We start from the raw sequence: 25,347 nt of genomic DNA, 5'->3' as shown, positions 1-25,347 counted from the left end.
CTGCATGGTACGAGCCCCAAATTTCTTAACAGTCGGATCACCAAACATGCCCCCACACGCAACCTCCGATCTGCACATCTGCATCTTCTTACCACCCCACCATTAAACTAAAGAGGCAGGGTGGCCGTAGGTTTTTCTATTTGGCACCCAGGCTTTGGAACTCATTCCCACTCCCAGTTAGGAACTGCAACAACCTGCTGGGCTTCAGAAAAGCCTTGAAGACATGTCTTTTCGTGCAACCCTATTAATCTCTGGACGGTGCCCTCAACACTCATTCAATTAGCGCCATTAAATCTTTGGTGACGGTGCGCTTTATAAATCCTTCCTAATAAAAAAAATTAAAATAAAAAAGTCTAGAATAATCACTGCTACAGATCCTTCCAAATACAAATAGAGTGTACAGTTTACGCCAATAGTAAATCTAATTCTGTGCCATAGGAAGGACAAAAGCCTGATTGAGACCAGTGGGGAAGATTATTAGTTTCTAAAAACAATTAGAAACCTATGTATGTACATGTTTCTCCACAATTTTTGCATTGAGAGGCAGCAAAGAAAGTGGACGATAGTTGTCAAGCTTAGGGGGCTCAAACAAAGATTGTTTTAGTAGCAGAACTACCATCCCATTTTTCCAACCCTAGGGTACAGAGCCAGTAGTCAAAGATAGGTTCAGCAATGCACAAATCTACCTGTATAGGTAGATGCGATTCCATGTCCCAAAATATGTGAAGGTGAAGGATCCAGAGGAGAGCCTGATTTGACAGAGAAACAGAAGAAGGAGTTGGCCTAACGACTAGGGAGGTCGACCTAGAATCTGGGGAACTGGGTTCGAGTCTCGGCAGTGACGCTGAACATCCTGTGATTCTGGGCAAATCACTTAATCTGCCCGTGCCTAACAAAAATGAATGTGTTCGCATGTAACGCAGTTGGTGCTATGTATGGTAGTCTGACCCAAGATGGCCGAAAGGAGTGAGCAACAGGGCTGAGCTCCGGGTCCTGGGATCACATCCAGTGCAAATCCCGACCAGAGCGACCCCCCCCGAGCCCCCCCACACCCCCTGAGTAACGCAGCTCACAATCAGGGTCTGGAACCGAGGTCCTCGCAACCCCCCCGTTGAACACGGAGGAGGCTACCGGTCCTGACGGCAGAGCTACTTGGGGAATTACCGCCCTCCCCTCCACACTAAGACAGAAGCATACCAGCGAGACCAAAAAGAGACAATCACTCACCCGTGCCAAAGACGGAGATTCGGACCGAATCGGTCATTAGCGGAGACCCCAACCTGCAGCACAGCATGAGCGGAACCGACGGCAGCTGATCCGCAAAACGAAGAACGCGACGTGGAGACAGCCGCAATCCGAAATGACGACCTCGGAGAGCAAGCACACCAGGCACAGAGCTACTGTTACAGGAGGAGGCGGATTTCAGCACAGACCCGACGCTTCGCTCCTTGACCTCCGGTGAGTGCCTGCTCTCAAAATGGCCGCCCGCTAGAGGAAGCTCAGCATACTCCGTGGTCAAGGCTGGTTCACCCCTGAAAGTTGTTAACCTAGGGTTGAACACCAGTTATTCACCACCAGGAAAAGAGTACTGGAACGTACGGCCAGCGCAAAGGATTCTAAGCCCCAACGTGTCTCTTTGGCACCGGTGAAGCCTGACCCCAAAATGGCCGCACCGCCCGGACATCTGCCCTCTCCTTAAGAGCTCGAGTTACCTGGACCAATTAGTTAAAAATCAATAAATCAAATTAACCAATTGATGCCTACAGGTTTCTCTCGCGACGCAGCTGACACTCGCCTTCCCTTTCAACTGTCGCGGATTCTACTCATATATCAAATGGTGGCATATTCCGCCCGTCTTCATAGGTCGTCTTTTAAAATGTCGGCCAATTTCGTCAGTTTTTCCCCCTAGCTCGTGGACATAGCAGGCTGCTTTATGCTGACTTTTGTCCCCCAAGTCGACTCTGAAGCAAGCTATACTTCTAACACAGAGGCCGCATGACCCTAAAATGGCCGCTCCGCCCGGACATCTACCCCTGCCAAATGAAGCGTGAAACCTTTTGAGGCCCCTCACAAAGGTGGAGGCCTGAAGCAACCCCCCCCTCGGACTAGGGCAGCCCCCTCCAGTGGGATCGGAACCCCACCCCCTCCCCCATCCCCCCCAGACCCAAAAGAATAGCCCAACTGAGCCCACATACCGGCTAGAAGGGAGCCTGTCCCTAAATTAACCGCTGCACCCAGGTACCAGCAAATTCAACCAGGAGTCAAATATGAAGCTCCAGAAGCCCACAGAGATCCTGCCTATGTCAGACTAGCCCAGAACCTTGTGTCACTCCCTCACTTGAATAGAACCTAGGGTTCGACACCCCCGGTTCCCTAGCGACTTGCCCTTAGAGAGGCCTCTTCCTTGCACCTGACCTAACGGCTCGCCCCTCCTTGCACCCCTCCCTCTCCCCCTCCCCTTAGAGCTAACTATTCGTGCCATTAGAGAGTTCTCGTAGCGCTTGACCTCACTAACACCCCCTGAAGAACAGAGCCACCTCCCGTCCCTTCATTCCCCAAGCCCCCATTCCTGACTACTGCCTCTTCCCACTGTCCTGTAAGATGCCTTCGACCTCACACTTGGTCATGCACCCTCACCCCACCCTGAACTTCCTATCTCCTCATGGACCTAACACCTTCGCAATTTCTTTCCCCCACACTCTCTCCTTCAAAGCAAAAAACTATTCAAGTCCAAACTAATTAGACGACATCCCGAAACACTAGTTGTTGACATCTATCACTGTTCATCCAAAGGGCAACGAAAAATGGACTTCATCTTCCACACGGACAGGAGTAACGTCTGGGTCACAATCTTCAACTCTCACCTCCACATCTCTAAAACTACCATTACATCCCACAGCCGCAAATTAACCTTCTCCCTATTAAAGCACCAGTCCCTAAGAGGAGACATCTCGATTACCATCTTTGAGAACGGCACCATACTAATTCAGGCTAAGGACGAAAACCTTGAATTCTTCGACTCCATCTTCCCTGCTTTAAAGAAAGCAGCTTCACAAAACGCACAACAGACAAGGCCCACCCCCTCAAACAACCCAACTCAAGCACTAAACCTCCTGCTCCCGCTCAGGCCCGATCCAAGAGACCACCCTTTCTTGCTACGAGATCGCCCTAGTCTAGACTCCGCCGCAACCGCAGACCATCCGACCATCTTCCCCTGCCCCCTCACCCTCCCAACCCAACCCCCACAGCCCCCCTCCCATCCACTACTGCTCCACAGTCCCTCTCCTCCCACTAACCAGTCTATACCTAGTTCTCTTTCACCCGCCCAAGAGGGAATCCGACCCGTCACCCCACTAACACCTATTCAACCAGAACAGAGCTCCTTCAGCGAAGGGGACCTTGTCCTACATCCTCAACTAGGCCTCCGACCCCTCCCCCTTGCCTCACCGCAGTTGGGTGACTTGACAGCATCAGCTCCCCAGCCACCTCCTAACCCCCCTAGAATCGACACGGTCAGCAACCTCTCGACCACAGGTCTCTACCCCTCCCTCCACCTCCCCCCCGCTCCTCCAGACAAGCTGATGCAACGCCTTGAATTGCTAGAAGCACAGCTCGGGATCCTAGTTCACGGCCTAAAGGAAACTCTTCACTCCCTAGGTAAAACACAACGGTCATCCCCAGTCTTGGCTACCCCCCTTTCTCCTTCGCTAACATACAGAATGGACCCACCACCCAGACCATGGCTCACGCAAGCCCCCGGCCCCCTCTTAGGAAACCCTGGGTGGATTCACGACCAGAGAGACCCAGAAGAACGTATCCCAACCTTTCCCACCAGGAAGCGACCACACTTGCCTCATCATACGACCACCCTACCATCCCCCTCCTCAAGCTAGCTCCCAATCTACAGATATCGACTTCGCCCACCTTAGCACAAACCCCGACTCTAACACCCTCACCCAAATACGCAATCCAAGTTATTACTGGTATGGATAGGGACCCTCCCCAACGCAGACCCCCCAGACCGCCAGAGTACCTAACTTCTATACCCAGGGCCCTCCCTGACACTCAGAAGCCTAAAGAAGAACCACACCTCAACTGTATGCTCATCAACAGCAGATCTGCTGCCAAACACGCTACAGAAATAGCGGAAGCCATCCTCTCACACGACCTGGATGTAGCCTTCATCACTGAAACATGGCTTAATACCCTGTCTCTCCCCAACATGGACATGCTGGTGCCTCCAGGTTTCTCAATCATCCATAAAGACAGACCTGAGCACAGAGGGGGTGGTGTAGCTATCATTCACAAGAGCGACCTCTCCATTTCAGAACATCCCGCATGCCTTTATAATTCCTTCGAATGCCTATCGGTCATCATCAAATCAAGTACTAACAGCCCACTTCACTGCCATCTCCTGTACCATCCTCCCTGTAACCACAAAGAATTTGGAACACAGCTCAAGGACTTGATCACCCAATGCGCTCTCAGCAACGATAGTAGCCTAATTCTGGGAGACTTTAACCTGAGATGGAATGAATCAAAAAACTCACTCATCCAATCTCTGAATGATCTCCTGCTAGATAACGGTCTGGTCCAACATTGCCTAGAAGAAACACACCACCGAGGAGCAATCCTAGATGCAATCATCGCGGACAAGAAATCAATCACTATTAACTACATCATTCCTGTCGACTGGTCCGACCACCACATTATTCTTTTTCATATCAACCATCCAGCCCTTCCCAAACCCCCCACTCTGGCTCCTCCTAAATGGGTCAGGAACACATCCAGAGTCCCTCGAGACAAACTAGTAGAAGGGCTTAGCTCGCTCCTTCCAATCGAAGTGGAGCACCTCTCAACCTCTGATCTAACCTCTCTCTACCACTCTAACCTGACACTCTCCTTGGACAAGCTGGCTCCCTTGAAACAAAAAAAACCTAGAAAAACACCCTCAAGGTTTTGGTTCACCACTGACATCAACGAGGAAAGAAGACACCTCAGAACTGTTGAGAGAACCTGGAGGAATAATCCCTCCTCCCTCCATCGCGATCAACTTAAGGCAGCACGCAGAAACTATAATAAGCACATCATGAACAAAAAGTCATCATTCTTCTGCCTGGTCCTAAACAACGCTAAAAACCGCCCCAACGAACTCTTTAATATCATTAGGAGCCAAACATCCAAACCGGCAACATCCAACAAGACGGCGTCAAAATCGCTGTGTAACAACTTTGCTAGTTTTTTCAATGATAAAATCGCCAAAATTGATCTGGCTCTCAGCACCGCCCCTGCCTCTCTCACGGGGACCTCGACACTAGCAACATTAAGCAATCCTCTAGTGAGTCCGCCTACGCTTTGGTCCTCATTCCGCCCCATCCAGGAAGTTGAGATAATCAAGCTGATAGCCGCCGCTAAACCCTCATCCCACTCCCGAGACCAGCTCTCCTCGAACCTGATGAAAGACATGAAGCTCACCCTAGCCACAATCTGGTGCAAGATAATCAACAGTTCACTGAGTACGGGACTCATTCCTGACTGCCTCAAAGTAGGCCAAGTCACGCCGTTACTAAAAAAACCTGGTCTGGACATTGAGGACATGAACAACTTCAGACCGGTGTCCAACCTTCCGCTCCTATCTAAAATTCTCGAAAGATGTGTTCTCCCCCAGCTAACCCAACACCTAGAGAATATCAATCTACTTGACCCTCACCAATCTGGATTCAGAAAGGGATGCAGCACCGAAACCGCAATTTTAAACGTCCTAGACGATCTTCACATGTCCCTCGACTCGGACCAATGCAGCCTTCTCATCCTACTTGACCTATCAGCCGCGTTCGATACAGTCGACCACTCCCTGCTCCTCAAAGCCCTCCAAGAGCGAGCGGGCATCGAAAGGACGGTACTTAAATGGTTCTCCTCCTTCTTTCACAACCGCTCACAAAGAATAAAAATCAACGACTTCGAGTCCGACCCCCAGCCAGTCAGTAGAGGAGTCCCTCAAGGATCAGTTCTCTCTCCTCAACTATATGGAACCCCTTACCACACTTCTAAGGAAATCTAACATTCCCTTCCACCTCTACGCAGACGATACACAACTCTACCTGGAAACTACATCGATTGAAGACATCCACAGACTCAACGCCACACTCAAAGAGGTCCAGCAATGGCTCTCAATGAACCACCTCAAACTCAACCAGGAGAAAACAGAAGTTCTTCTCATCTCAAACAGAGACAAAAACCCGCAAATCGAAGAATGGCTCAAAGCCTTAGACGCCCTCAACGGAGCTCTCACGCCGACGAACTCTGTGAAATCCCTAGGGATCACCCTCGACTCCAAACTGGACATGAAAAAACACATCTCAAAAGCCGCAAAATCCGCATTCCTAAACCTGAAGCTCCTGTATAGAATAAAACCTTTCCTACCTCCCAAAGATCTCAAACAGGCCACACAGGCGTTGGTGCTTTCCAGAATCGATTATGGAATCGCAACCTTGACCGGTTCAGCAAGTTCTCACTTAGGTCCCCTGTCCACGACCCTCAATGCAGCAGCAAGAATGGTCACAGGAACGAAAAAGTTTGAGCACATCTCTCCGGCACTTAGGGAACCGAAGTGGCTTCCTATTAACCAACGAGCCAGCTTTCGCACAGCCTGTCTCACCCATAAAGCCCTGCACACAGGCAAACCGGAATATCTGGCCGCCAAACTCAAAAGGGCCGGTCAGTCCAGGAACCTCAGAAGCTCCAACACGCTTCTACTCATCCCACTAAGAGCTCGGAAACGAAAAACCAAAACGAAATCCTTCGCGGGTAATGCTCCCAAAATTTGGAACTCCATCCCTCCCCACATCAGACTGACCACCTCCTTCCCGAAATTCAAGACACTTCTAAAAGCCCTCTTCCTAGAGAGCTCTCGACTGTTAAGATGAACCTAGAATGGACTGAAGAAGGCTTATATTGATTTCCCATCTCCGGGAATCACGCTCCGGTACTGTTGTCATTCTGACGCTGATTTACTTAACCAAAGATGCTTTGTCTGTATTTTCTTCTTTGCTCCTATTTTCCATTCAGATATTGTTTGCATACAATTTGTACATGCTGTGAAGCGCTCTGATACCTCCGGGTCCAGCTAGCGCTATACAAAACTTCAATAAATAAATAAAAATAAAAAATAAATAAAGCGCTCTGATACCCGATACCGGGTCAAGTTTGCGCTATATAAAACTCTGAAAAAAAAAGAGATATGTCATTTTTGACAATTGAATGGGACTAAATTTACAGAGGCTTGGAGTGACCTCTGATGTGATAGACCATATACTTGATAGCACTAAAGTTAAAACATTTCTTTACATGACACTTTTACCGATTTAAACACAAAAACCTGAATGTGCGCATTGCACAAGGTGAAGGAAGTGACACAGCAATGGAGACACGTGAAGTAACGGCACTGTAAAAGCAATGTAAAAGTTAGAAAAGGAGAAAAGACATCGCTAAATAGATATAATGATTACTAATAGATTTTAATAATGCTTCTCATGAAATTATATACTATTCACAAACTGATATAAATAAATGAATCTAATGCTGAGGCCTAACAGTTCTGTTGCCTTTCTTTTTTTTTGTGTTGCAATTATTTATTGAAAGGATACAGGATGGATATTCATCATCAACCACACATTTACAGCAACTTCATACAATGATAATTAGGATGAGATGGTACACAAAATTTATCAGTGAGAGAAGGGAAGGGAGGGAGAGATAGGGGTAGCTATGTGGTGGGTGGAGAGGCAAGGAGGGGGGTATGGACTAGGTTCCCCCAGGAAGTGCCCACAGACAGTTTTAGATCATTCTGATGGCCAAGGAATCTGATCTGCGGCCTGTGGGTGATGGGGTATCTTGTGCCCACAGTGCTGGTGTGGGCCGACTCCCTAAAGTGTGCTGGCTGTGGCATCCGCCGTATCGCATGATTGCGGTCTGGTGAGACGGGAAATGGGCATCCTGGGGAAGCAAGAACTTGCACATTACGTAGCAAAGGGGTTGATGCACAGGTACTGTAACTGGGGCTGTATGCCTCTGGGTACGTGCGGGTTGGGAAATGGAGTGGGTTGTAGAACATGTAGGAGGTAAGAAATGGGGATTAGTGGGGGCTGTAAGGGATTTACCTCTGTTCCTTCTATTGGCAGTGTGGCTATAGGTCATTGCAGAGATGGGTGCGAGCTATCTGTAGGGGGGATGGGAGAGACAAATTGATTATATCTGCGGTCCCATCTACTGTAGTCAAGGTGGGAGGAATGGGGTCCATAATCTGAGGGTCTGGTGTCTGCATGTCTGAGGGTAGGGGGGAATAGAGGAAGGGGAAGGTTATGGGAGGGGTTGTGGGGGGAAGCCAGCAATGGGGTTATAAAAGGGGGTTTGGAGAGGAGAGAGGGCAGGGGTAGGGAGCAGCAGAGCAAGGCTGGGGATAAAGGGAAGTGAGAGGTACGCTAGGTTGATTGAAAGAAGGGGGAGGTAGGGAGGGTAGGGTGCATTCATAGGACAGGGCAGAGCAGCGGTGGAGGAGTGAAGAAGAGGAGTAGAAAAGAGTATTTGTGTATGAGCAGCTATGGAAGTGTAAAAGATGAGGGGGTCGCGGGAGATGGCGAGTAAGCAACCTGCACTGTAGAGGTAGGCAGTTGTACAAAGCAATGTCTACCAGTTTAATTCATATGGCTGGAGGGGGACTGTGGGAAGGGTGGTGGAGGGGGACCTGAGACACCTGATGTGGGGCATCCGCCAATACCTTAATCATGCAGGAAATGTACCCACGTTTGGAGCAACAGATCAAACTGATCTTGAGTTCTATTGCCTTTCCTTGCAAATGCCTTGTAAATAGATTGTGGTGCAGCTATGCAATAAAATGAGTTAGGAAATTTAAACTTTCAGATTTGATAGTAGAGACTCTAATGATTATAAAAATGAGGAGATTATTTTAGTAGAATGGTTTTTAAGAATAATTTACATGAATCGATGTTGAAAATTGTGGCAGTAGGCCATAGCTAACGCTAATCATTTCCATGTAATTATACATTAGTGAAATAATTATTATTTTTCCCCTTATAAAATGATGATTTAAATACCTTATATTTGATTCTATTTAAGTTTCTTACATTTAAAGGTTGTATATGCATTTTAGGCTTAAGAATGTGTTCTTTCAGGAGCTGCAATTTTCCCTTAGCAAGCATAATTATTCATTGGCATGTCTGTTCATGTTGAATTATTTGTTTTATATAGTTTTCCTCTTACATGTAAAGGACATTCCTTTAAAGTTTACTGTGAGATGGCTCAGTGGGAAAATCAACTCTTACCCGAAGCCATAGAATGTTACATTGTATATTTCTTACTGTTGACAAACCTCTGAGCCCCGGAAAGCCAAGTGTTCACATGAAGTGCTTGGGAAAGAATCCAAGAGTAACTAAATTGTATTTGGTGACTACATGCGTAAACTGATCATATGATGGGCTGATTAGTGGAGTGAAACCACATCATTAAGGTGTCATAAGGAACCTAAATGAAGAAACTCCAAAGGGGTCAATGCTATTATTTTTCCTTTTCTCTCAATCTGAGAATGTCTGCAATACAATTCTATGGGACACAACTCATCAAGCTTTTGATTTTATTCTTTTTATCTCAACGCCATAATTTGTCCCCATCTTGGACTGCCTTTTTACTGATGCTGCTGTATTTATGCAGTTGACCTGTAATCCTTCTTTGCCGAACCTATTGATTTTGCTTTATTTCCACTTTATGCCCATGCTCACGGACTCACCCTTAGAGAACTTTAAAACAATGTATTTTTACCCTGTGAATTAAATCTTTATATGCTGTTAAAGAGGACTGAACTAGCCTTCTGCCTTTAATGGTGGTGGGAATCTGTAACCTTGTATATGATGTTTTTTTTTAAACCAAATGCCTAGTCTTGTAGTACATGCTTTATTATTCTTGACTGAGATGCTTAATCTAAATTGCCTGTGTCTACTATTGTGTCCTGATGTTCTTTATTTGAAACGGAGATAAAATTACACTTTTGATCTACATGAGTTGTAGAGAGAAACAGGTAATCTTTCTGGAATATCAGGTTCTGCTTCTTTAAATCTATGTTGCAATATCAGAGCTTCTAGTTTGTATCATTCTGGTAATACAAAATGTCTTTAGGAGATTGGCTCTCCCCATTGTGATACTTTATTTTTACAATATGGTTCTGAGAGTAGTGTATTTGCAACTTATTTCAATCTTGTGACTTAGGGCTCGATTACGATGTCCAGCGGGCCACCACCGACAGACCCTCAGTGTTGGTTCCCCCAAAATCTAGGGTAGCTGTCTGACTGCTGTATTATGATACCGGCGGTAGGAGTGCAGCGGAGTGGGAAAGACTGTCGCCTCTGACAGGATCAAGGAGCCCATCAGGGTGGCAGTCGGAGCCTAATCCCTACAATGGCACGGTGCCTGTGGAGGCAACACCATAAGGATTAGGATGTAATTTTCCAACAGCCTTTTCATGGCGGCCCAACCGCTATGAAAAGGCTTTTTGGAAATTGTTTTTGAGGGCCATGCCCCATCGGCCTCCATTATGTGGCCTGGGGGGCACAAGTGCTGCCCCCCAAACATCAATGCACAATGTACCAGGCACCATATGGTGCCTGGCACACGGTGCATGAATGTTTAAAAACATCAGTTTTTCTATTGCGGCTTGTGCTGCGGCCCATTTCTGGGCTGCAGCACAATACACAATAGAAAAAGGAATGTTTACGACCACCTGGATGGCAGTTGTATAGTAATTGAGCTCTCGGGACTGCCGACTCCTTGACCGACGTTCCCAAGCCCAAAACAATGCCATTTGGATGGTCATCTGACCGCCATCACAGCGAGGCCCTTAGTCACCAATTACTGGTCCACATTGGGTGACTAATGTTATGTTTTTAAACATCCTAATTCCCACCCCTCCTATCGGCGGAGAAAGATCCATCAGGGGACCATTTGCCTCTGTGGTAAGGGTAATGCTTTGATGCGCCTAACTGTAGGGGCCCCAGTCCAGTTAGAGAGACAAATGAGTAAGTAGTAAATTAAAATAAAAATGTTTTTACCGCTTAAGGTGGATCATACTTAAGTGAGGATGGTTTCTTGCTTCCACCCGGAGAGTAGCATAAATGTTGCTTACTTTTGGAAAAAAAGAAAGAGGCCAGATTTTGACATTGTTCAACTGAAGGTGGAACTAATGATAATGTAATGATTTGACTATAGAAAAAAACCTCTTTATAGGTGTTAGCAGCATTCTGAATATTCTCTGCAAGCTTCGTGCCATAGGTATTCTAAGTGTTTTCACTTTTTCTTCATAGTCAGTATTAAACCAGAGTAGTAAATGCTTTAGCCTAGGTGACAACAGCTTAGTTAAGGGGATTGTTTGATCTAAGGCCCCAAATATCCAGCTGTTGACTTCTTCATTGGTCTTGCTTATGTTATTATCCATGGTAGGTTTGTTGTTATCTATGACTTCACAGAAATGATCGGGAATGAGCTTAGCCCACCGCCTCGACCATAAAGGTAGAGGCTCACAGCCATCATTAAACCCCAGAACCTTCATTAACCTTGGAATAGCAATCTCTCTTTTGGTCGCTGTCTCCCTCCCTTTCTTATTCACCCGTTCTATAATACATTTCTGGCTGTGACCAAAGGTCACTCCTGATTTCAACTCATGTGAGAAGCTGGCCTGGTATATGATGTCCACTAATGTAAGTGGGCACCTTGTGCCAACCCAGACAACCCTTTTGGTGATTTAAGAAGTCTTAGACAACCTTAGAATGCTCTCTGTGTGGTAGCTGTGGAGAGCAGCCTTCATGCTTAGTCCAGATGGAGTGTAAGTAGCTTGTTTTACCAGAATGCAATCTTATAGTATAGATTAATTGAAAAGAACCACACCAAGTATTTATAAAAATATGTTTTTATTATATAATACTCTCTAGTACTTTCTAATATCTCCTACATGGAGATAAACACAAAGCACACAATACTTTAGCAAAGAAACACGGTTAATAGCACAAAATACAAAGTGATCCGGGGGAGAAGGGGGGGCAAACCATATACTAAGAAAGTGGTCTAAGAACCACGACTCGGATCAAGACAGGGTCAAGAGGACGTAGAAGTGCTGGAACCCCAAGGATCCACCCAAGGTGAGTAGATAGGGACACCGCAGAGAGTGTGTGCAGTGTGGAAACACGACCAAGTGCCCTGTACAACTCTATGCGCAAGTCGTGGTTGGATTTTTTAATGATTAAGAACCCTTCCCAGTGGACCAGGAAGAAACCTAGTGGATGACAGAAGGTTGGAGAGCCACCCAACCCGTGGATATCCTAGTACCCATGTTACCTACACCAGGGAAGCCGAGTGCACATGTGTGAAGTGGTGTCGGAAACCGCGTTCTAAACAAATGGAGGACTTCAGGAAAGTGCCGCTGTGGAAGAAGGAGGAAGTGTCTGGTAGAATCAGAGGATGTATTCGTGATGAGCGGTACCAGCTAGCAGAGGGGACAGAGTCTATGTCACTCAAGAGTGACCAGAAAACTTGGAAGACGAATGCCCTTCGATGTCAGGTGTTGCAGGATGGATGATGAGGACTTTCACTCTGCAGCTGTGAGGGCCAGGCGATGTTGAGGAAGACCAGAAGCTGTGGATGAGCTGTCCCATGAAAGATGTTGAGTGCTGATGGGTCAGTGTCTGGCGGGAGAACCACCAAGCCTTGGCAAATGCAACCAATGTAGGAATCAAAGAAGGAGCAACATCTGGTCCAGCAAGGTCCAGGGGACTCTCCAACAGCAGGGGAGCCCAAAAGAACCAAGTGTGAGCCTCAAGTGGACCCACAGGCCGGAGGCACAGGAGTCGGGAGAGGACCTCAAGCAGCTCACCAAAAGATGCAGGTCACAATGCACACAATATGGTGTGGCTGAATATTCTGGTCACTGGAGGTGCTCAAGGTTGCGGCTACTTGTAGCTCAAAAATCTTCTTGGAAGGAAGCCAATAGGCCTTTGCAACTGCAAATTGGATGTGCTGCCCAGGGGTTCGGTTTTAGCAATCCCCACGAGGAATACTGGCCTCAAACTTGGTGAAAGGGCAGGGCAGGCCTCAGGAGCTGTAGAAAGCCACCACCTATGTTGCAGAACCCACAGAGTATGGAGGAGCTCATGATCTGCAGACCTGTTGACTTTGTTGTGGTGCCATCAAATTCAGCGAAGTGCCTCTTTCACTCAAGTGTGTTTGATTTCATTCAAGTGTCTTTGATGCTTCACAGGCCTTAGAAGGGTCCTGTATAATGCACAGCCACAGTTGATGCAACACACTGGAAGGGAGAAAAAATCATGCCCAAATGAAGTCCAGGGAAGTCCAGAGTGCCCAGATGGTAGAATTGTAGTGGTGAGAATGTTGTTCGAGTGATAGCGTGCTCGCCCAAGACCTAGACACTTTGAGAAAAATCGCAGAAAACAAAGCAATAAAATGCATCAAAGCTGATAAGGGTGGTGCCTTAGTAATTGTCAATTCCAGCATGTATCAATCGAAAACACTTGAACACATTTCGGACCCGAACACCTACATGCCACTTGAAACCAATCCCACGAGCCAATTCAAATCAATCCTAACGGATTTAATAACACAAGCACATGAGCAAGGGATAATTGATGATCGCACCAAGAAATTTCTAGTGGTAGAACATCCCAGAAGTCCTACAATACCAATGTTACCAAAAATAAACAAAAACCTGTTGGATCCACCTTTCCGGCCAAAAGTCTCCACGAGGGGTTCTCTCCACGAACCCATAGGGACATTTTTGGATCGCTATTTACAACCAACAGTTAAAAACTTAGAAGTTACGTAAAGGATACCACCGAATTTTTACTCAAACTTTCTGAAGTGATCATTAATGAAGATGACAACCTGATTCTGTGTACAGCGGATGTTAAAAGTCTCTACACATCCATTCCTCATGACGGAGGAATTGAAGCAGTGGAAAAGGCCCTACTAAATAGTGAGATTTCCAGCCCCATGCAAACCTTTCTTACGGAACTTATGATATACATGTTATATCATAGTTATTTTACCCATGAAAAACAGTGGTACCAACAGCTATCTGGGATGTCCATGGGCAACTGCGCCGCGCCGACATATGCCAACCTATACATGGCTGAGTTTGAATCAAGAAACATCTATGACAACCCCCAATGGATGAAAAACTTGCACATATACGTTCGTTATATAGACGATTTATTTTTTATTTGGAAAGACATCAAGGAGAGTCTAGAGAAGGCTCTAGCTGAGCTGAATACCAAAGACAATAGGATCCAACTCACCTGGAATACGAACGAACACGCGATAACCTTTTTGGATGTATTGATCACAAGGACCGAAAAAGGACTGGAAACTGATTTATTCAGAAAGGAAACGGATCGGAACAATACACTGTATTATTCTAGTTTCCATCAAAACTCTTTGAAACGACACTTGCCTTACAGCCAAATGTTGCGAGTTAAACGTATTGTTTCAAATCAAGAAGTCTGCAGCAAACGCATGAATGAAATGAGCATCAGATTCGTAGAAAGAGGGTACCCGCAAGAAACAATCGATGATGCCATCAAGAAAGTATCAAATATCTCCCGTGAGAAAGCATTAACAAGATCAACCAAAAATGAAGACACCAGGATGGTGTTAGTGTCGAAATACTCCACTTCAAGTGGAAGATACAAAAAAATCATACTGAATCATTGGCGGATTTTAGCATCTGAACCTGATTTCAAAAATTTGTTCGAACACCCACCAATATTTGCATACACCAGAGCAAGCAATTTCAAAGAGATTCTATCTAGAAACAACATCCCACGAATTGAATACAAAGGAACAAGACCATGCCTTAACTGCAACAGTTGCAACAACATCATCAAGGGTAATAAAATCAATCATCCCATGAAAGGGACAGAGATCAAAGTTAACGTGAATGCGACATGTGACTCCTCCAATTTAATCTACCTGCTGAAATGCCCGTGCTGGAAAATATATATTGGAAAAACTGAGAGAAAAATAAAAATTCGCCTAAACGAACACAAGTCCAATATACGGACCAAGCAAGAAAGATCTAGCATTAAAATGCATTTTTCAGAACACAACCACAATGTGGCGCAATTCAAATTCATGGTTCTGGAAATAATCGAGAAGAAAGAAGGCAAAGATAACAATAAGACTCTGTTACAGAAAGAGACAGCATGGATATATCGAATGCAATCTTTGAAGCCATTTGGTCTGAATGACCGGATTGAACTGAGTTGTTTCTTATGAGTACCCCCAGTGGTACATATGGACACCGTGTTCAACTGTGAGACTGTTAATGACATTTACTCACATTTCTAATCTAACATATCATATTGCCACACTAAGTGTTTCTAACAGTACATTACATACATTTCAGCGATCGTATCGTTAAAAACACCATTTACGTTACACCCTTTTTGAGTTATCCTTCTGTTGAGCACCCTTCTAAGATGGCCGACACTGTTCTGTGGTTGTAAGTCCATCTTTAATGTCACCACCCCTGGTCGAACTTCCGGTCAGGAGTTCTTCATTCATTTTATATCACAGCGTCTATTTCACACTACAGCGTTAAACATCTTTCGGATACTCGGAAGCCGGATTATGTTCCTGTAACCCGACTAAACTCGATGAAGGAAAGTCGGAACTCCGCAGCAATTTAAGCAAGTCGGGTTTTCCCGCCTTGTATTAATGTTTACTAACTCATTCTCACCATTAAAACAAGAGGTGATAATGGAACCGTTTTGTTTATTTGGTCCCTCCATTACAGCGTCGCTGAACATATCGAATCCAAAGATCATGTAAGTTTGTTTTATTTTGTTCGTTATTCACTCCACGCGAACGATGGGCACTTCTCAGCCCCCTTCCCCCCCCTGACTTGCGCTAAACGAACGATCACTTACACTTGGGCGAGCACGCTATCACTCGAACAACATTCTCACTGCCCAGTATGCATGAATAATGACTTGTGAATAATGGCTATTCCAACAGAAACGCTATGAAATGTTATAAATGCTTTTTATGTATATTTTCGTGTATTTCGTTATGGTGATGGGTCATGTAGGAAACCAATGTTATTTTGAATTCCAGGGCTCCTTGAGAAAGGGCAATTCCTGCCCGAAATGCATCGGAGCATCATTTTGAAAAGTTTATATTGTTAAAAACAATGGATCAGGAAATTAAATGAACATTAGATGAACATCAAATAAACACACTTCAAAAACACAGTGGAGTCTGTCTTTGACGAACCCTAGCGGAGTGCCCACAGCAGGGATGTGTACATAATTTATGAACACACTTATTCAAAGATTATCAGCGTAAATGGACGGTTACGCCTCCTGCAGGAGCACCCTTACACAAACAAAACTCAACTAACCATTAAAAACACAAATTCAACCAAGCTGTGCACCGCACCTACTAAATTTGTACAGAATTGTAGTGGTGTCTGATTTGAATAGTATACCAAGATGAATCTAGGGACCTACACCCAGGTAAGTACTTAAGTACCCTAGGGAAAGGGTTGGGAAGATTCAGGGCACCCTCCTAGTAGAGATTCTGGTCAGTGGGGAGGTTACTCCCATTTTCTTTGTCCAGTTTTGTGCCAGAGCGGGAGCGAATGCCTCCCAGAACTGGTTTGATCTGAACAATGCACAGGGACACCAAGTGTGCCTCTTATACAGAGTTTCTGGCACTGACAGGCACACCCATACGGTGACAGGATGCCTATTATTCCACCTTGCTGTGCTCAAGCTTGGCTCAGCAGCAGGAGGGCAGAAATGTGTCTCTGGTTGGTAGCAACCCTTTTGTGCTGTCCGGGTTTAGAAGGTTGGCACTGGGAACACTGAGAACCTAATGAAGGGTTCTTCCAGTGCTTGGAATCATACCTACCACACCATTTACGGTGGGGGAGTATGACTCCAACATTTATGGTACCAAACATGATAGGATTCTTGCAGCCGTTTTCGAGATGGTCATCGCTGAATTACACTGTGGCCCTCTATATAGTATATGGCTGCTTCACTGACAACCTGGGAGAATGGACTCCGTAGGCTGCAGGGGTGTCCTGCTCATGCAGGGGCACCCTCTCACTTAGAACCAAGCACCCTGCCTTCAGGATTACAAATGCCTGCTATAAGGGTGACTTATAGGTTTTAAGTGTAGTGACCCTTAGATATAGGGAACCTATATCTTAAGTAAGTGGCGCAAGCATCAACTTACAAAGGCTCCAATGGCAGGCCTGTAGATCCATTTTGCATGGTTTCTCATGGGTGGCATAATGCATGCTTCAGCCCATGAGAGATCTCTGGGGTACATATACCCTGGGTACCTTAGTACCATATACTAGGGACTGATAAGGGTACTCCAGTATCCAAGCTGGATATACTTAAGTACTCAGCACAACAATTTAGAGAGAAAGCAGATAGACTGGGCTCCTGATTAGCAGGATCCCAGTCAGTCTAGTTAAAAACAACATCACATCAAGCAAAAAGTGGGGGTAACTGTACAAGCAGATACTACTTTCCTACAACTCATATTAAAACATTGCAATGTTGAGAGTTTCATTGAAGACGCTAAAGCAGCAGCAGCCTACATACACTGGTATGGGTTCCCAGCTCTCAACATTTCAATGTCCTAATACACAGACTCTGTCTTTCTCTTACCCCTGCCTCTTGAAAATATATTAATTAGGTAGATGAAAGAGAAAAGCAAAGGCAAGGCAGGAATACACACACAACATTCCCCCTTCTCTCCTCCTGTAGCTCAGTCGTACTAGGGCTTCAGATGGATGGGGGGTTAAATGCTGCTCAGCTCCCGGGTCTCCCTTGCTTGGCTGAATTACAAAACGTACTTCAGCAAAGCTGGGGAGAACCAGGGGCTCCAGCCCCTTTTTACAGCTTTTGCTGTGAATGGTCAAAAGCTAACAGCCGTGGCCCTGCTTATGGCTTTTAACTGCAGAATATTTACAACAACATCTATGAACAAATGCTTTAGAGCTGAGGGATTTCAACTCCCTCTGTCAATTTGAGGCCTTTGTTTTACTAAATTACTGATGAGGAGGAAAGTTCTAAAGCTTTATAGCCCACAGTAGCTGGGCTGTACTGGCCAATATATAGGCCAGCTCCTGAAGGCACCAAAATATTATACTAATGGACCATACTCACCAATAGCCCATATATCTTATCCATAAATAATAAGTCAGTCGGCAATGGAGAAGGTTCAATAATTTATTCAGCAAATACAAGCCCTGACAGGGGAGCCTCAGTCTACACGACCCTCAGAGTTGCGCAGAGGAGACTGACTTCACACAAGCAGTACAAAGCATATATATGTTTCACACATAGCACGATGCCACCTTAGAAGGAAAGATACAACTTGTCAAGGAGCCAGCAGGAAGACCCATATAAGGCACAATTGATTGCTAGTAGCTCGGCCTAAGCTATTCCGGGGGCAGGTCAGTAAGGTGCCTCACTTTCTATCTGTAGCTCGGGGAGTACAGGAACTGAGTCTGCTAGAATGTGCGCATCCAACTAGAAGGGCAGGTGTGACCTTGGGTTTCCCTGAGCTACAAACTTGCAAGTGGAGCAGATAGCTAAGCCAGCCATCATGGTTTCGTGCAGAGAGCTTAATCACGTGGTTTCAGGGAAACAGTACTTAGACATAGAGAAATGAAACAACGTGGCTTCGGTCATATCAATAGGTTTAAGCGGTACCAAAGTGAATCATTTCCAACTACAATAATACAACGAAGTAATGTAATACTAATGTGCGTTTATGAGGTTATATTGTATATATTAGGCCAATAACGTGTATGTATCGAATTTATATTCCATCACTCCCTTGTTAAACGCTGGAGCGAGTCTTTATAGGCTGGTATAGCCTTTTATGGCAGGCTATGAAACTGTATTCAAACATTGGAATGTTAAGAGCTCTATTGAAGATGATTGGGTAGCCCTGGACTTATAGCGGATGGTATAAGCCTCCTGCTCCAACCTTCCAATATTTCTCTTTATGTTTCTCCCTTTTTAATTTACAGCATACTACCACTGTGGTTAGAATGTTCTAATAGCCTTATAGCCCCTCTGCCTCAAGCTGTAAATTACAGGCCCTTGCTTGTGGCTCTGACCTATAACTCGGGTTCCGGGCCTTTAACAACCAGTATAAGGCTACATGATGTTCGGCTATACAAAATGTTGTGTTTATTCTTGAGTACTTAGGGTATTCTAGTGAGAAGGTCTTTTGGAAAATGACCCTCTCTGAAGGGTCACTGCAAACTATTTGTCTAACTTCTCTTCTTTTTTTTCTGACCTCCCTTTGGTTGACTTTAGGACTCTGGGCACTTTACCACTGCGGGCCAGTGCTAAAGTGCATGTGCTCTCTTCTCTAAACATGGTACAATTGGTTCACGCCTGTTTGGTCTATTTAATTTACTTGTAAGCCCCTTGTACAGTGGTATACCATATGCCCAGGGCCTGTAAATTAAATGGTACTAGCGGGCCCAAAGCACTGATTGGGCCACTCATACATGTCTCAGGCCTGCCATTGCAGGGCCTGTGTGTGGAGTTTACTGCCACTTGGACTTAGCATTTTGAACTATTTGCCAAGCTTAAAACTTCCATTTTATTACACAAAAATCACCCCTAAAGGTAGGCTCTAGGTAGTCCTATGGGCAATGTGCTGTGCAAATGAAAGGTATGACATGTACTGGTGTTTTTTGTATGTCCTGGCAGTGACAACCTGACTATTTAGTGTTCACTAATCTGAGGCTAGATCCTCTCAGAGGTTTGCATTGGGAATCTCTTAATATGCTTTCAAGCTGTAATTACTGATCAAATATGAGCAGATTTTTCACTTTTCATATGTTTGGAATTGTAATGGCAAATCCTCCTTTGACATTACTTTTTTAGAAATGCCACTTTTAAAAAGTGGACCTTTCTCTGTGCGTATAAGTGTGCCTGCTTTGCAGCCTGTCTCCAATACACTCCTGGGATGCGTGACAGACACACTTTGTGCATTCCCTCTAGACCGCCACAACACAGGAAGGATAGGTGTATCTATCTGAGTACCCAGCTAAATACATCTACATTCTGATGGCCATGCTTGGGCAGGATGGAAAGAAGGGGCTATCGCTTCACTTGATTAGGCAGTGTCCTGTCCCCACACAAAGGCCTGATTACCCTCCACAGATAGTCTGGTAGAGAGGATTGGTTTGAAAGGGATAGTTGTGTACTTCAGAGAGCTGCTTTAAATTCACTCCCACATCAAAGGCACTTTTGGGTATAAGTACTGGGTCTCTGTCACCCAGAAATCAGACACTACTGGACATGTAACTGAAGCTCTTCCAGAAGAACTGCTATGCTGTTTAAATGACTCAACTGGACTGCTGATCTGGAAGGCCTGCTTTTGTGTTTGTTGCCCAGCTCCCTGCGCTGCTATCTGCTGAAGGAGAGCTTGAGTCTGCATTCCCTCCAAGTGATCTTAAAGGGCTTGTTGGCTTGCCTCCTGTTGCTTGAAACTCAGGGATATCAAAGTCTCTACTCCTGCTCCTATGCCTGGCTCACTGGAAGTGACCAAGATACTTGCAACATGGATTTTGATGTATCTCATGTTTGCTTGTAGCAGAACCCATGCACTGACCCAATTGTTGAAGTAAAACTGGTGCATCGCTTCAGGACCAGCGCTGTGCCTCCAGAGATTGATGAATAGGACAGCGTATCAACATCGCTGCAACTTGGAGGGATCCACTTGATTGTGTGGCAGAATCTGACTCAGCGCTCGATGCTTCTCGACTTCGGCACCGTCTTCAGACCTGACGCATCGCCTTCACTGCGTTGGTAAGATCCGGTTAGGGGAGAACATGGCGGCAGACGGCTGAGCTGCCGCGGCGCTCCGTGATTCAGGTTGCCGTTTGCCCCGCCTGAGCCCTCTATCTCGACAGTCCTTGACTGTTTCCTTGACGACATAGTCCTCCGTTTTCTATGAGGGTCCCTAATATTAAAATTGGGGCTGTTATAAAATATCCGGCGATATAGGAAAAAAAAAACTCTGAAGTCAGCGCCCGACATTCCTTCGAGCGAGGTCTGTTTTCAGTCTCTATGACGGGCTTCTCTGGCAGCATTTCCAGCGTTGGAGGAGCGGATGATGTAGACGGAGACGCCAGCTGCACGTTACCTCTGCTTACAGCTTCCATCTTCCCGGTAGTCCCGCTGGTTCTGCGGCGGTGGTCCTCGGCAGCCCTGGAGCTGCGACGTGGAAGGAAAGCACGCAGTTTGTTGCGCGCTTCATGTGCTGGGGGTGGCGTTTCTGTGGGTCGAACAATGAGGCCATATTCACGAGAAACAGTGGATGCCTTAGACGCTGAGGGGGAGACAGATGGCGTTGAGAGCAAAGAGAGAGAGTCCGAACTGCGTAGTGTCTCCGGGGTCTCTGAGGAATCCGAGGAAGAGGGTTTATCTTTTCGTCTTCAGCGTTACCAGCACCAGCAGCAGCAGCTTAAAGGTAAGGGGAGAAACAATCATAGAAGGGGCTAGGCGTCGGTCAGAGTACAATCGAGGGAGCCTGCCCCCAGCGCAAACCTAGACATCAACGTTGCATCACCCCCAGTAGGTAAGAAAACCTCCTCATACCTCTCGACTGAAGTTAAAGCTAAGGGAAATAGAGGGAAAGTGAGAGGAAAAGTCCTACTTAAACGTAATTCCTCTGCTGCGTCTGATGTAGGTTCTAGAATCACGCCTTCTCTGCGCTCGTACTTTAAAGCAATACCACAAGTATTACGCCTCATGGAGTCTCAGGAAAAGCCTGCACTCTCAGTATCAGGTATGGCCACTCATGATAACCTAGCATCAGTCTCAGCCCCTTCTGACCAGATCCCACCTGAAAATGGTCAAGTCTTTACCTTAACTACTGCAGTCGGAGCAGATGGGCCCCCAGTTTGTACAGCTATACCACCGTCAGATCATCCTTTACCTACTATCCTTCCGATTAGTAGCTTTGACCACTATAGATACCACTGTTGATGCCAGGAAGAGCGGTGAGTCAGATAACGCCTCTGACGGGCACATGGTGGTAGGAGATAGACCAGGTGACCCCTTTCCCCCTCTCCTAATGGAATTTGGGCACGTAGCGAATGCTGGCACGGAGGCAGCAGGGGGATCCGATCAATCAGTTATACCTTCTGATTTAGCCCTGCAGCAACTTCCAGATCCGGTTCTATCTTTGGAGGAAGTTGGTATCACGGCTGCCTCTTTGCTGGTAATGTTCTCAACTCTATCTCGTGACATAAAAAGGGGCTTTGAGGAGTCTGCATCTATACAGAGGGAGATTCGGAACTATTGTGAGTCTCTCGATAACAAAATAGATGGGTTAGCATCCAGGACTGGTGTGTTAGAAGAGACTGTCAGTGCGATGTCGATACACCTGGATAAAGCAGTGGAGGATATTGGTAAACTGAAGAAAGAGGATCAGGCCCTCCTAGACAGGATGGAGGTGTTGGAGAACAATGCCAGAAGGGGTAACATTCGTATTCTCAACATTCCAGAAGGATCAGAAGGGTCAGATGTCAAGAAGTTTGTTGTTCATCTACTAAAAGAATCTCTTTCTTTGGATCAATCCCTAGAGGTGTTGGCCACTGACATCCAGAGGGTCCACAGGGATCCCTTTAGACAAAACCCACAAAGGTCGAAACCTCATGAAATCTTGGTCAACTTTCACACTTACACCCTTAAAGAGCAGATTCTAAATTTAGCTTTAAAGCAGAAGTCATTACCTGGCAAGGGCTTTACTTTTCTTATAAGGACAGCCCTATCTAGGATTACGCTGGAAAAGCAATGGGAGTTTGGTAAGCGGTTAGACGCCTTTAAGAGGCTAGGTGCTACAGCTCAGCTCATATTTCCGGCCTCATTAAGGGTCATGCATAATAACAAGATGATGAACATCATGACTGTCCAAGCCGCTGACGAGCTCCTTTTAGATCTAGGTAATAAGGGATCAGATAAATAAAATTTCTGGCTCTCAGTGACATAGATTAATTCAGTGAAAATGAATATCATGTATGTCTATACTTACATTGAATAGATACAATAAGCAAACAAATGAATTTAAAATAAAAAAAAATCTTAAAATATATTAAAATTAAATATACAAAAAAACAAAAAACAAAGGAGAGGAAGAAGGGAAGGAAAAAACTATTGTTATGTTTTACATGCATTCTTTCTCTTTTCTTTTTTTCTTTTCTCTTTTTTGATGCACCAATCACTTTAAGACAGGGACTCCTTTTCTGGGTTTTGAGTTAGGGGCAAGGGTGGGTAGCGGTAACCTGAGGGAGGGGTGCCATCTACTGGACTTGATCCGGTTAGATACAGCACGGGTTCTCCATGGGAGGGGGGGTGGATGGTGGAGGGGGCACAGGGTTAAGGGGGTTAAAAATCAATAGAAAATTCCTCATTTGCCAATATGATGCTTTATTGCACTCAATCAGCTATATTTATCTTTGTGCTGCGCTGCTAATTTTCAACGGGGGTGCTCAACATATCATTGACCCTTATTTTGAGTTGAGGTTGGGCGGAGTCTGGAACGATTATGATGGCTAAATTAAAGATAATATCATGGAATGTTAATGGTTTGCGAACCAAACCCAGAGCTAGAACTCTTTTGCTGTATCTTCGCGACTCCGACGCTCAGGTCATCATCCTCCAAGAGACACATTTGGTTCAGGATGAAATCGATGCATTGGTTAAGGTCAATAAATGGATTGACTTTGCGATCTCTTCTTCTCAGTCCTTGACCTCTAGAGGTGTTTTGCTTATTTTTAAGAAACATCTAAAGGCTAAGCTCCCGGACTCAAAAGTGGACCCAGATGGTAGATGGGCTATTGCTTTTCTTTCTATTTTGGGCTTTCAACTGACTATAGTGGGGTATTATGGGCCTAACCAAGATGATCCATCTATCTTGAAAACCATCTTTTCCCATCTCTTGTCCTTCCCCGAGCCTGAAGTATTTGCTGGGGACTTTAACATTGTTTTAGACCCCATTTTGGATAAAACTCACAATAACAGATCCAAAGTCCCGTCGAAGTCAAGATCCTTTCTGTTAAATGCAATGAAGCAATATGGATATGTGGATATCTGGAGGCTAAGGGCAGGCCAACAGCAGGGCATCTCTTTCAGGAATTATAAATATCACCACCAATCGAGAATAGACTACATACTAATTAACCAGAGATTGGTAGACGCTGTCAATGCCATTAAATACCTCCCCCTACATTTATCAGACCACTCGGCTGTGTTACTGGAATTTACGATCCCTTTAACAGCGCCGGTAAGGATTTGGTCGTTTGACCGTTCACTACTCTCTCACTCCGAAGATGTACTATTCTTAAAGACCGAGGTAGCGCTTTTCTTGAAGATAAATGTAGGTTCTTCCAGTATAGGAGTTGTCTGGGATTCTCTTAAGGCGTTTATGCGAGGCCTAATTACAGCTAAAGTTGCCTATAGAAGGAAAGAGTATAGAGAGGCCGTGGCCTCGGTGGAGGCGAATATAGCCATGGTCCAGCTTGAGATTGACTCAAATACTAGCTCCACGGATGATGTTTTGATATCTCTGCGCGAAAGACTACTCTCCTTAAAGGGTCAACTAGCCTCAACTCTTAACCAGAGATTACAAGAAAGATGGGAGGCCAGTAAGATTGCGCATTTCCAGTATGGGGAGGGGGCTGGGAAGTTACTGGCATGGAAGGCCAAAACGGATCAGGTCTGTAACAACATTGACCTGATCAAAGTTAATGATGTCCCTCTATCTGTGAATGTTGATATTAGAACAGCCTTTAGAGAATACTTTCAAGCCATTTACCGAGAGGACAAAATATTAGATTCTGTTACCATCAAAGATTGGCTTGGTAAAATCTCCCTCCCATGTCTTTCTGTTAACCAGAGTGAGAAGCTAGAGAGTGAAATCTCGGAAGGCGAAGTGAGGAGTGCCATTCAGAATGCCAAGAAAGGGAAGGCATCTGGACCGGATGGCCAACCTGCAGAAATATATACAACATTGGAGCAAGAGCTTGCCCCTTTTTTGGCAATTCTGTTTAACGAGATTCTTTTGGATGGGGTGCCTCCTCCAGCTTCATGGGATAATGCTACCATTACTATAATATTAAAACCTGGGAAGCCATCAACGGCATGCGGTTCGTATAGACCAATCTCGATTCTAAATGGGGATTACAAGTTATTCTCATCCATTCTTGCAAATAGACTAGCC

The sequence above is a fragment of the Lissotriton helveticus genome, chromosome 8 (genome assembly GCF_964261635.1).
Source record: "Lissotriton helveticus chromosome 8, aLisHel1.1, whole genome shotgun sequence".
NCBI classification, from domain to species: domain Eukaryota; kingdom Metazoa; phylum Chordata; class Amphibia; order Caudata; family Salamandridae; genus Lissotriton; species Lissotriton helveticus.
Note: the sequence above shows the minus strand (reverse complement) of the source record.